Genomic DNA, 12,916 nt, shown 5'->3' on the forward strand with positions numbered 1-12,916 from the left:
TTAAGTAGTTTGCAGAATTAGACAATGAAAATCATAGGGGACTTCAGCAGACTTATTCATACTTTTTGCCATTTTAATTAACACTTTGCAGCTATGAAATTCAGTTGGGCCTTTTTACACATAATGGACAGCATCCAGACTAAGTTAGTTATGACTAAGTACCATTGAAATAACTAACTTAAGTCCCATTAATTTCTATTTAGTCATGACTAACTTAATCTGGATCCTGCCTTATGTTTTTTTAAGTGTTCGTCTAAAAATGTGGAATCTGTTCAAATCAGTTTGGCAGTTCACAGGTTAGCCCACTTACGCCTCAAACATTTACGCATCTACCATCTTGAATTGGGGTGGATCACATCATCACAAACTATGGCACTGAAGTGTTCCTATGTGTCCCTACAACTGTGCCCAGTTTGGTTCATATTGGTCCAGACATTGTGAAGTTAATAGGGATGGACACACATACACAAATATACAGAGACATGGACACAAGGAGATGGAATGCCGGGTGATCTCATAATCCTACTGGAAAGTAGGCTAAAAACACATACAGATTTTTTAAAAAGCAAGTTGAACATAGAACATGAACATAGATACAAGCTTACCAAAAATTGTGGCCATTTTTCTTTTTGCAGCTACTACGGAAATCATTACTAGTGTCCAAGGGGTCTTGGGGTTTTCAATTAATTATTTCATCAAGTTGTTCTTGTAAGAACTAATCTGCCTACTCTCCTTTCATTATCCCTACAATTGGACTAAATTTGGTCCAGTTCGGTTAGACAGTTCACAACTTGGCCCACTTGCACCTCAAATGTTCACATGTCTGCCACCTTGAATTAGGATGGATCACATCATTACAAACTACGCCCTTGAGCTGCCCCTATGTGTCCCTACACCTGTAGCAAATGTGGTCTAAATCGGTTAGGCAGTTTTAGCCCAATTGCACCTCGGATGTTCATGTGCCCACCAGCTTGAATTGGGGTGGATGACATCATCATAAACCATGTCATTGAGGTGTCTCTTTGTTTCACTCACTACAGCTGAACCAAATCATTTAGTCCGTAGTCAGCCCTCTTGCCCCTCAAACATTCATTTGTCTGCCATCTTGGATCAGGGTGGATGACATCATTACAAACTACACCATTTAAGTGCCCTTATGTGTCACTCACTAGAACTGTACCAAATTTGGTTCAAATCAGTTAGAAAGTCCACGTTAGCCTACTTGTGCCTCAAACATTTATGTATCCACCATTTTGAACTGGGGTGGGTGACATCACAAACTACGGTGTTGAGGTGTCCCTACAACTGTGCTAGCAGAGGAGAGCTGGTCTTGTGGTAGCAAGCATGACTTGTCCCCTTAGCTAAGCAAGGTCTGCACTGGTTGCATATGAATGGGAGACTAGAAGTGTGAGCACTGTAAGATATTCCGCTCAGGGGATGAAGCCACTCTGAGAAGAGCAGAAGGTTTCAAGTTCCCTCTCTGGCTTCTCCAAGATTGAGCTGAGAGAGATTCCTGCCTGTAACCTTGGAGAAACCACTGCCAGTCTGTGAAGACAATACTGAGCTAGATAGACCAATGGTCTGACTCAGTATATAGCAGCTTCCTATGTTCCTATTATATCTCACAAATCTTTGTGCCTTCCATGCCTCTATTATGCTTTGTATTTATGCTGGTCTGAGACCATAATAAAGATGATTTGATTTGGTTCGCATTGGTCCAAGCATTGCAAAGTTGATGGGGGCACACACATGGATGGACACACACATTGATACACACACACATAGAATGCTGGGTGATCTTATAAGCCTACTGGAAAGTAGACTAAAAACAGATCTCATGCAGGTACATGCCAGGGAACCAGGAGTGGCTGTGGCTCCCTATTGGGTGTATCTTAGTGACAAGTCCAAATTTGAGGCTGTGTAATTGTGGAATGGCCCAGAGAGTTGATATTGACATTCCAAGTACCTTTTAAAGATATCTTTAAAATCAGACTCACTCATAACTAGAACCTGGGGTCTGATGTTAAAGCATCAACAAGTTTTCTAATTCTTTTTCATAGTCCACTTTTAGTGCTTCAGTAGATGAAGATTAGCATCGTCCTGTGAATTGTAAATCTTAATCTTAAATCTAGTCCAATTAATCTAATCGTGACATTTTATCTGAAAAATTACATTTCAATGCATTTATCTGGGATCCCATCAAGACAGTGGAATGTCAGCCTATTGGGGCTATGAGCTGATTTAAGACATTTTGTAGCATTAATTTCTGATCTTGTAACCGAATAATCAGTTTATAGAGTTGTATGTGGGTTATAAAAGATAACTAGTGGCTAGTAACCATGATAGTTGAACAGAACCTCCATGGTCTGAGCTATTATACTTTTGAATACCAGATGCTGTGGACCAAACAACAGATGACCATCACCTTTGTGCCTTGCTTGCGAGTTCCTAAAGATCTCTGACTGACCTTTGGTCTGATCCATTAGTGATATTCTTAAGTAACTGATTATTATATTTAAATAAACAAGTAAATTAAGTAAGCTACCATTGCTTGAATAAGCTTTAATATTTATTTTTTCTTCCCTTCTGAATATACCAGAGGGAAAAAGGCGCCCTTGTTCTGTTATTTTCTGAAATTAAACTTTCAGTCTTATTGATTAAACAACTGATACTGCATTAGATTATTTCCTCTTTTATGGCAGATACTCATTTTGCAGTTTGAGTTCTCTTCTGATTGTTGCTAACATGATATTTTGCAAATTTACAAGTGCTATGCTACTGGAGGGAGGAAAGAACAACAGTCACCTTAAATCTGCATAGATACCAGTATACCAAGGGCACCAGTTTTTATTTTATTTTATTATTTATAATCAAGTAATATCTTTATATATATTTCTCCAAGGCATAGCTGTTGCTAATCCCATGTGTGGCAGCTCTCGCGAGAGTTCGTGAGTAACTGCCTGGATAGTGATGGGACAGGGGAGAAAATGGCAGAGGCGGCCGGTTGGCCAGCGGGCAGGGAGGGAAAGCATCAGCCAAGCTGGCCGGCAAGGAAAAGCACTGCCAGCAGGTGGGGAGAGAAAGTGCCGGCCAGGCAGACTGGCAAGGGAAAGTGCCGCCAGTGGGCGGGGAAGGAAAGCATCTGGCCAGGGAGGGAAAGCAGCCTGGGAGGGGGAGAATGGACTGGAGGAGCTGAAAGGGGGTGGGTGGGAAGAGAACCGACTAGGGCTGGGAGGGGGGAAATAAAGATGGGAAGGAGAGGCAGGGAGAACTAAGGGTGCATATGCTCTGCGCCAGATCAGTTAGTTTTGATTATTACTAGAACTAAAGATCATGCTGAGAGAAAATTTGGGATGCTCACTAAACTTGGGAGCATAAGGTTAATGAGGGAACAACCTAATGATCAGGAATGGTTATCATTATTAGATACTGAAATCCAAATTTGTGGGGGCTATGCAGAAACTAGGTGATATAGGAATCCCATGAATAAGGAGATTTTAATAAATAGTAATTCAGCACACCCCAGAATTGTAAAGGAGCAGATAGTACAGAATGTAATACAAAGGGCCACAGGTCCTTGTGTGTTATCTAGTGAACATATTGTGATATCTATTATCTCCTCCCTCATTTGGTTGTATTAACTCTATGCAGAAGTAGGAGTGTACAGTTCGTGAAAGGATGGCCGTTCTTAAAAAGACCTTTTGTAACAGATATAGATTTGCATGGCAGGTACAGAAAATTCTGAGTAGACATGGAATCAAGGCTAATGTTGTTTATATAGCACCTAAAGCCTTAAAACAACATTTAGTTAAATCCTGGTTGTATGATAACAGATGTGAAGGGAGGGATTGTTCTACCTGTGAGAAGTGTGAGAGCTAGTGTAAGGAGAAGAGGGTTGTGTATAAAACTGAATGTGTGGAATGTGCCGCATTCTATATTGGAGAAACAGGAAGACCAATAATGAAAAGATATAAAGAACATCTGTCTGATATGCAGCATAACAAAAGTTGACTCAAACTGTAGGCGATACATATGAAGGAAGAACACAATGGAAAGTGACAAAAACAAAAGTATCAATATTGGCTGTTGACGAGAATTTAATAAGGCATAAGATCAAGGAAGCAATGTTCATAGAGCAATTGAAGCCTAATTTAATGTTAAGGATGAGAGAAGTCATGAAATAGATTGGTCGCTGAAGGCATTAATATCTTCTTGGGAAAAGGTCCGCTCTCTCCTCCCTCACGTGTTATCTATTATACATTTGCTGCTTTCAGTTTTCAGCTTCTGTCTTTAAATGCCTTCACTTTGCCTGCTACATGGAGTACTAAGGATGGTGTATTACACTGAAAGGTTTGCTTGGCTTTAGCTTACATGCTCTGTGCAAAATCTGTGAGTTATTTTAATATATTTTATGCATTAAAGAGGTCATTTTGAAGTTTATTATTTATAGTCCAAATAAAAAGTAATCACAGTCTCAACTTGTTCATGTGCAAAACTAATAATGGGGTATTTAGCAGTGCTTTAAGATTATTGAACAAAATAAGTAGTGTATCCCACAGTCAATAAGAAACTTCCAAGATTATAAGAACATTACATAGAAGCACACATGATTGCATGGAGAAATTCAACAATGGGAGTTTATTCTTTGCTTTTTGAAGTGTTCAGAATATAGGCATATCTATACTAATAATCAGTTCTATATCCACATAACTGTCCCCAAGAATACTGGTTATTTAGCGGTGTTTCCTAGAATTTTTAGAGCCCTTTAGTGCCCCTCACAGAACTGTAGCTTTTTGAGGTTGGAGGAGGGAATGGCTATTAAATCTCCTTGCCTGTAGGATAGATGTACCTTTAATTCTCAGAGATGTTATGGATATTATCAGCTATGGAGGGTGCTTGGTGAGCAGTTTTGAAGATCTGTTTGAATTTCTGAGCAATGAGGATATGTCAAATTAACCTTGTGCATCAAACAGAGCTTGTTTGAAATCTAATCATGTTGTTTCCACCCACTTTGGATTGGAGTGAAGAAGATAATCTTGGCCATTTAATCACTAGAGCATAACAAAGTGTTAAATGATTCCTTAGAACATACCCAGTGAATATCCTGTTGTCTAATTCTCACATTTCTCTCTTTTCATTTAAGACCTCTATTCAGAGCAAATCTTATTTAAGCTATTTTTCTTTTACCTTTTTCAGAAGGACTGCTCAACTTGGAAGGGAGAAATCCAGGTATGTCTCAATGCCATGGGACAATTATGAATTTGATAGATTTTTCTGTTATTAAATTATCAATAATTTCTAAAGTACAATTATTATTAGGCTGTTTTTAGCCTACTTCGCTTAAGGAAAGTAAGTTTATGAGATCATTCAGGTCTCTCTGTGTTTGTGCCCATGTATGTGTCTGTCCTCCTATCAACTTTACAATGTCTAGACTAATTTCAAGCAAGTTTAGTACAGTTGTACTAAATAGGGACACCTCAGCGGTGTAGCTTGTGATGATGTCATCCACCCCAGTTCAATATGGTGGACACATAACTGTTTGAGCCGAAAGTGGGCTAACTTGTGCACCACCTGATTTGGACCAAATTCGGCACAGTTGTTGGGACACCTCAACAGCACGGTATGTGATGATGTCATCCACTTCAGTCCAAGCTGGCGGAAGTGTGAATGTTTGAGGCAGAAGTGGGCTAACATTAAGGTGATAATTATCAAGATTATAGTGAAAAGGAAGTAGGCAGATTAGTTCTCATCAGAACTAATTGTTATAATTATGTGTTGGGCTCTTGAAATATTGAGTTGTCTGGTTCTTAATGGAATGATCACATGTTCAAACTCTGTCCTGCATTTCATACAAATACCTGTGTGAAACACCTGTTATGTTCACTAGTCACATTGGTATCTTGGATATATGAAACATTTGCTGCAAGTGGAAATATTTTATAATAGAATCTCACCCCTTCCCCTTCTCTGGATTTATGAGTTTGAGTGGGAAAGAGGCTTGGCTGAGGGGAGTCACTGGAAGGCCCTTTTATTCTCCCTCAACTTATAACCTCACAAAGTTCCATATTGTGAGCTTGGCAGAGTTTGCTAGCAAAGGATATGCTTAATATTTGTTTGTTTATATAGTGCCATCATTTTACAGAGACACATCAATAAAACAAGGAGCTTGCTTATGATCTAAAATGTATCAGAAGGGGAAACTACAGGGTGAGGAAAGGATAGCAGGGACGGATCATGGAAGACTATGAAGGAGAAGAATTTCAAAGACTTGTGATTAATTCAATTGAAAATGGGCTCCAGCCCATTTGTGTAGCCCATTTCTACTATACAGGTAGCAGAAAAAACAAGACTGCTGTAATAACTGCCATGAAGTAGGCCAGAAATAGGCTAGAGCCCATTCTATGGCCTACTTCATGGCCGTTATTACAGCAAAGTCTTATTTTTCTGCTACCATTGTGTCTGCACAGTGTTGGTCAGTGGCACCTTTCTGAGTGTCAAGAGCCTTTTACAGCTTGGTACTCATGGTGGTAGAGAGGAACTTTCAGTAGCCCACATTGGTTAGCAGTGTGATGAAAGCTGAAAAAAAAAGGTGGGGGGTGGAAGGGAAGAGGTTAATATGAATTTATGCTTCATTAATAGAACTGTATTTCTAAGTCACAAGAAGTAATAGTTCCACTTTATTCAGCACTAGTCAGACATCACCTTCAATACTAGGTCCAGTTCTGGGTAGTATACTTTAAGAAGGATATAGACAAATTGGAAGGAGTTCAGAGGAGGGCAGTGAAAATGGTCAGGGTTTCTGAAAACAAGCCCTTTGAGGAAAGGTTGAAGGAACTGGGTTTGTTTAGCCTGGAGAGGAGATAGGTGGGGTGGTGGTGGTGGTATGATAGCCATCTTTAAGTATCTGAAGGGCTGTCATATAGAAAAGATCACAGACTTACACCCTGTTGCTTCAGAGGGCAGGAATGGATCTAAGGGGCTTAAGTTATAGGAGGGAAGAGTTTGATTGAACATTAGGAGAAATATTGGTTAGAGCAGTTTGATAATTGCAACCTGTCGGGATGCTATGTTACCTGGTTGCTTGAGTGGCCCTGTGGAGTCTAGGGAAGGGCATGGCATCCCTCCTGTGGGGCTTTCGTTCCCTTCAGGAGGCAGTAGGGATGAGAAGGGTCCAGGCTGGTTGAATCCCAGTGGGGTTGAGAGAGTGAGGCAGGGAGAGCTGCATAGATACAGCTCCAGGGAGACAGCTAGGTTGTGTTACAGACCAGGCCTGATCTATATACTAAATATGCTCATTAGCTAGTATATAAAATAGGTCTGGGCCAAGTTCTTTTATATTAGTGACCGCGTATGATCTGGATGCAAGGAAGAAAAGGAGATCAAACCACTCAAAGATTCAATGGGCTTTATTGAGTAGAGAAGACTAACAACATAATCTAGCAAAGCAGAAAGCAGAGCACTCTATCAATATTGTTAACAGTATTTAAACAGAACATCTTAGCCAGTACCAATATATTCCACCCGGTGTGCCTAACAGACATGTGTGTGTGCAATTAAATCTTCCTAGAGCCTAGTACAATTTAGATACAGGCGGAAAAGGGGGGAGGGAGGAAGGAAGGCTTAGGGCTGGTATGGTTTTTGGGGGGTCAGAAATTAGTAGGGGGGAGAGGTGAAGGTTGTAGGAGAAGGGGAAGGGATGAGGGAATTCCAGGTTTGTATGAGCAGCATATTTACTAGGCTTGAGAATGGTGGATCTTTCAGCTGAAGAGGACTGTAGCTGGGAGCAGCAACAGAGCGATGGTCTGGCTTCTGGTGGTCAAGCAGACAGTTTGCTCAGGCAGAGAGTGAAGGTGCCATGGCTGGGGAAAAGTCTTGACTTCTCACTGCGCAGTAGAAGTCACAGACAGTTCCTGTTCATGAGCAGAGTTCCTGGGCAAATCTTGCTGTAGGCACAAGATAGCTAGCGTGTGAGCAAAATGCCCGTAGGCACAGAACTGCTAAACTGCCATGTCCAGAGACTCCTTCTTATAGTGGTTCCATCCTTTGATGTCTTCTGGATCACAAAAAGTGTTTTTCTGCAATCCTCTGAATATTGTCTTTTAATTACCAAAATTAGCTCAGGATATTTGGTCAGTCCAGAGAGAGATCTGAATCTCATCTTCTGTAAACTCTGTGCTGAGAAGGGAGGGGCGGGGAAATCTGAATCTAAGATGCTGCGAATTGCATTTCCCCCCAATAGGTGTTAAAATTCAGAGTTAGTAAGGGAATTGATCCTATTTGGCGTCAGACAGTCATTCTTACTTCTTGTGTACCTCTTATATAGTGTGTAATTATATTTAAAGTAACATATATGTGCGTGACACATTCAATACATTTGTAGCATCAGTGAGGTGTGATTAAAATCTACAGACGGATCTCTGTATGCATTTGGCTATGTTGAACTTCCATGGAGAACAATACAGTTAATCACTGACAAAGATTTAACACTAATAGGAAGGGGGGGAATCAGCCCCCTGGCTCCTTCCACAGACACTTGGTAGCCAGTGGTATTAGCATATGGATTACAGCATTCAGCATTCAGACCTGGCTTCATTGTGTTTCCTTGCATATCCATTTTAACAACACAATGCTGGATCACCTCCTGCTCCAGAGCAGGGGGAGCAACATCCTAGTTCATCTTGAGTTCAGGTATCACTTCTTAATATAAAAATGAAATCAGACACAGGCCTATATTTTCACCATACTTCTGAGTTGGTACCTCTGGTTCTGATATGTTCTAGACCGTTCATAACAGTTGGGTGTGGCAGGAAACAGGAAGCAAGGTCAGGAAGGGGGCAGGGCTGTAAGTAGGCTGTAAGCCATGTCAGCTCCGCACTGGGGTATTTAAAGACAAGGCAGCTGATGATGAGGGGCTGCTTCTGAGTATGGGAGCCAGGAGTTCTCCAGGAGAGGGAACTGGCTGAATGTAGCAAGCCAGGAGGAGGACTCAGGTGACAAACTAACCTCCTCCCCTGGCTGTTCCTGAAGCTGACCTTTTTTCTGGTGCTGATCCTGCCATTCTTGAGTCTAGGAAGGGCTAGGAGCCCACCCTGTCCCTTGGGAGTCTGACACAACCATTAACCGGAGGTTAATGGGCTCTCCCTTGCTGGAGGTCTTCAAGCCGAGGTTGAGAAGTTGTGTTTTTGTGATGCTTTAGCTCTGGACTTCCTGCATCAGGTGAGGCTTTGGACTAGATGGCCTACAAAGCACCTTCCAACTCTTCTTGTCCTGTGACCAATGAGCAAAACACTTTGTGGATAAAGTTAGTTGCATCTCTGTTGGCTTGGACTCTATGAAGGAGAGCTGCTTCTATGGAGGCTGCTGTTAGAGCTACTTTTTCATCTTGTGTATTCTGAGGGTGTAGAAGGGATTCTTGGAGATGTGGGGCTAGCCACTTGATATTATGATCCTTGCCCATTCTAGTTTATTAAAGCATCCATTAAGGCAGCTAAAAGAGGCATCTTTGCCTCCCACCATTCTGGATAACTACTGCTGTATGTCAGATTTTACCATTTTGGGGAAAGGTACTCAAATGGGTGTGGTTAGCCAATTCCACAGATTTCTGGATAAGACAATTATCTTCAACCATTCCAGTCTAGACAAGACAGGAACACTGAAGTATCAAAATTGTTTTGGATGAGGCTGCACTCTTCCTGAAGAACCAGGCTTCCAATTTGGGAGCACTTCTGGACCTGGATATCCCTTAAGCAATTGTCAAATGTTTAACATCTTCTTTATTTTGTACAACCACCCAATCATGCATTCAATTTAAAAGGTACATTTCACCTATTTCAAATATTTTGTACTCTTAAGCAAACTGTCAAGAATTGTAAATCCCTCCTTCCATTTAATATGTCTGGATTAATAGCAGCCATTCCTCAGAATGATGTGACTCATCCTTGTTGTTTTCACAGAAGCAGAGAATACAGTGAAGCGGTTCCCACAATCAGTGGGAACCGCGAAATGGGGTTAGCAGGGAGAGTGGGCTTAGCCAGGGAGAGCGGACTTAGCCCGCTCTCCCCGCAGGTGACCCGTCAGTCAGCTGCGGGCAGCCGAACTGGCCGCCCACATGACTGCTGGCTCCGTTACGGAGCTGGCGGGGCTGGGGAGTCGGGGGCCATGTAGCCCCCGGAAGCTCCAGCATGCCCTGCACGAGCTCGCAAGGCATGCTGGAGAGACCCCGAGCCAGGAGGCTGCTTTTTAGCCTCCCGGTCAGGGGTCTTCTCATGAGTTGCCACGGCGTGGTGCCGCTCCACGGCAACTCATGATCAGAAAGCCCAGGTTAGCGGAGCACTCGCTCCACTAACCTGGGCTTAGGGGAGGGGTAGTTAAGCAGGTGAGCTGCTTCCGTGAGACCGGGCTCAGCTGCGAGCCCAGTGGTTCTCACGGTCTGCCAAAATTGGGCTAGGCTCCAGGTGTGTGTGTGTGTGTCTGTGTGCACCACCCAGAACCTTCAGATGGGGTGGTTTATAAATGTATGGAAAGTCCCAGTCAGAAATTGAATCACTGCTAAACACTGTCCGTATATTCAGTAGCGATATAGCAGTGGAGTTTGGACTAGACAAGTGTGCTGCATTAATAATCAACAGAGGGAAAATAACAAAAACAGAAGGAATAGAACTGCCCAATGGAAGCAAGATCAAGAACCTGGAAGAGAAAGAACATTACAAATACTTGGGCATTCTCCAGGCTGATAACATCACACACACTGAAGTTAAAAGAAAAATTGGAAGTGAATACCTCAGGAGAGTTAGAAAAATCCTCAAGTCCAAACTCAATGGCGGGAACACCATACAAGCCATAAACACCTGGGCTATACCTGTTATCAGATACACTGCAGTAATAATAGACTGGACCCAGACAGAGCAAGAGACGCTAGATCGTAAGACCAGGAAAATCATGACCCTCCATCATGCTCTGCACCCCCGCAGTGATGTCGATAGGCTATACCTCCCTCGCAGCTCAGGTGGAAGAGGAATGCTGCAAGTCCATCAAACAGTAGAGGAGGAGAAAAGAGGCCTTGAAGAATATATCAAGGACAGTGAAGAAGATGCACTTCAAATGGTCAATAACATGAAACTATTCAATACCAATGAAAGAAAGCAGGCCTACAAGAAAGAACAAGTCAAGAACCGAGCAGAAAAATCGAGAAATAAGCCCCTGCATGGTCAATATTTGCACAATATAAGTGGAAAATCAGACATCACCAAGACCTGGCAATGGCTTAAGAATGGCAACTTGAAGAAAGAAACAGAGGGTTTAATACTGGCTGCGCAAGAACAGGCACTAAGAACAAATGCAATAAGAGCAAAAGTCAAAAAATCCACAACAAACAGCAAGTGCCGCCTTTGTAAAGAAGCAGATGAAACAGTGGACCACCTAATCAGCTGTTGTAAAAAGATCGCACAGACTGACTACAAACAAAGGCATGACAAAGTAGCAGGGATGATACACTGGAACATCTGCAAAAAATACAAGCTACCTGTAGCCAAAAATTGGTGGGACCATAAAATTGAAAAAAATGAAGATGTAAAAATATTCTGGTACTTCTGACTACAAACAGACAAACATCTGCCACACAATACACCAGATATAACTGTAGTCGAGAAGAAAGAAAAACAAGTGAAAATAATCGACATAGCAATACCAGGGGATAGCAGAATAGAAGAAAAAGAAATAGAAAAAAATCACAAAATACAAAGATCTACAAATTGAAATTGAAAGGATGTGGCAGAAAAAGACCCAAATAATCCCAGTGGTAATTGGCGCCCTGGGTGCAGTTCCAAAAGACCTTGAAGAGCACCTCAACACCATAGGGGTCACAGAAATCACCATCAGCCAATTACAAAATAATTGGATAGGGAGACCATTACTCACTGTCTCTACTCCCAATGCCCCTAGTGGTCATTAGGATAGTTGGTGCAAAAGGTCAATACACTGGAACTCCATCTCCAACATAAACTCCCCCTTACCCTATGCGTAGTGAAATGGGTAAATCGCTGTTTGGAAAGCCTCCAGGAAAGACCCGTCTTAGGCCTTGAAGAACCAGTTGGAATCAACAGAACTGGGCTAGATGAACTTATGTTCTGACTCCACAGGCAGTGCTGCTATATGCACACATCCTCATAAAGGAAAGGAAAGGTTGTGCCGTTTAGTTGGTGTCGACTCCTGGCCACCAAAGAGCCATGTAGTTTTCTTGGTAGAATACAGATGGGGTTTACCAATAGCTTCTTCCAGACAGTATGAGATGATGCCTTTCAGCACCTTCCTATTTTGCTGCTGCCCGATATAGGAGTTTCCCATATTCTGGGAAACACACCAGTGGGGATTCGAAAATAAATTTAACAGCCAAGTTAATGTTGAGGGGTGGGTGGGGGCGAGAACAGAACATGTTCTGCAAGACAATTTAAAATTTGTACACCGCCTAGAGATTTACATATTAGGCGGTATAAAAATATGATAAATACAATATGATAAATAAATAAAAGTATTTGGAACCAGATTTTCCAAGAAGCATAGCTCCTATGATGCAGCCATCTTAACACATTTTTTGGCGTGGCTTTGCACATCACATGTAATCATGCAATGTCAACTGTGATCACACATTTGTTTGCTGTTACATGTTGTATTTTGTGAGGCCACTCATGCCTTGGTAAATCAGTCTGCCTTTAAGCAAACAAGGCACCCCTTCCCATAAACAAGTGCTATCAATAAGTGGATTGCTTTATTGTATGTTTCTGCAGAATAGGATGCTGGGAATCAAGGCCATGTAAAGTTTTTGGTGTGTTGAACACTGGTTGCTTCCATATTTAACCATTTTGAATGGCCAACTTTTGTTCACTTAACTTTTCATGGAGAATCAAATCAAATCTCTGTA

General features: G+C 41.9%; 1 protein-coding gene across 3 annotated transcripts in view; it reads left to right on the forward strand.

The window, feature by feature from the left end:
* Nucleotides 1-4,292: 4,292 nt before the first annotated feature.
* Nucleotides 4,293-12,916, forward strand: part of LOC128331961 (UDP-glucuronosyltransferase 2A2-like) — a 62,648-nt gene continuing 54,024 nt past the window's right edge. For 2 of the 3 annotated variants that reach the window (XM_053266078.1, XM_053266075.1), the window contains exons 1-2: nucleotides 4,293-4,389; nucleotides 5,197-5,229. The gene's annotated coding sequence lies outside the window, so the exon portion shown is untranslated. The remainder of the gene's footprint in view (nucleotides 4,390-5,196; nucleotides 5,230-12,916) is intronic. The other variant, XM_053266077.1, reaches the window with a different exon arrangement.

The sequence above is a fragment of the Hemicordylus capensis genome, chromosome 6 (assembly GCF_027244095.1).
Source record: "Hemicordylus capensis ecotype Gifberg chromosome 6, rHemCap1.1.pri, whole genome shotgun sequence".
Taxonomy (NCBI): domain Eukaryota; kingdom Metazoa; phylum Chordata; class Lepidosauria; order Squamata; family Cordylidae; genus Hemicordylus; species Hemicordylus capensis.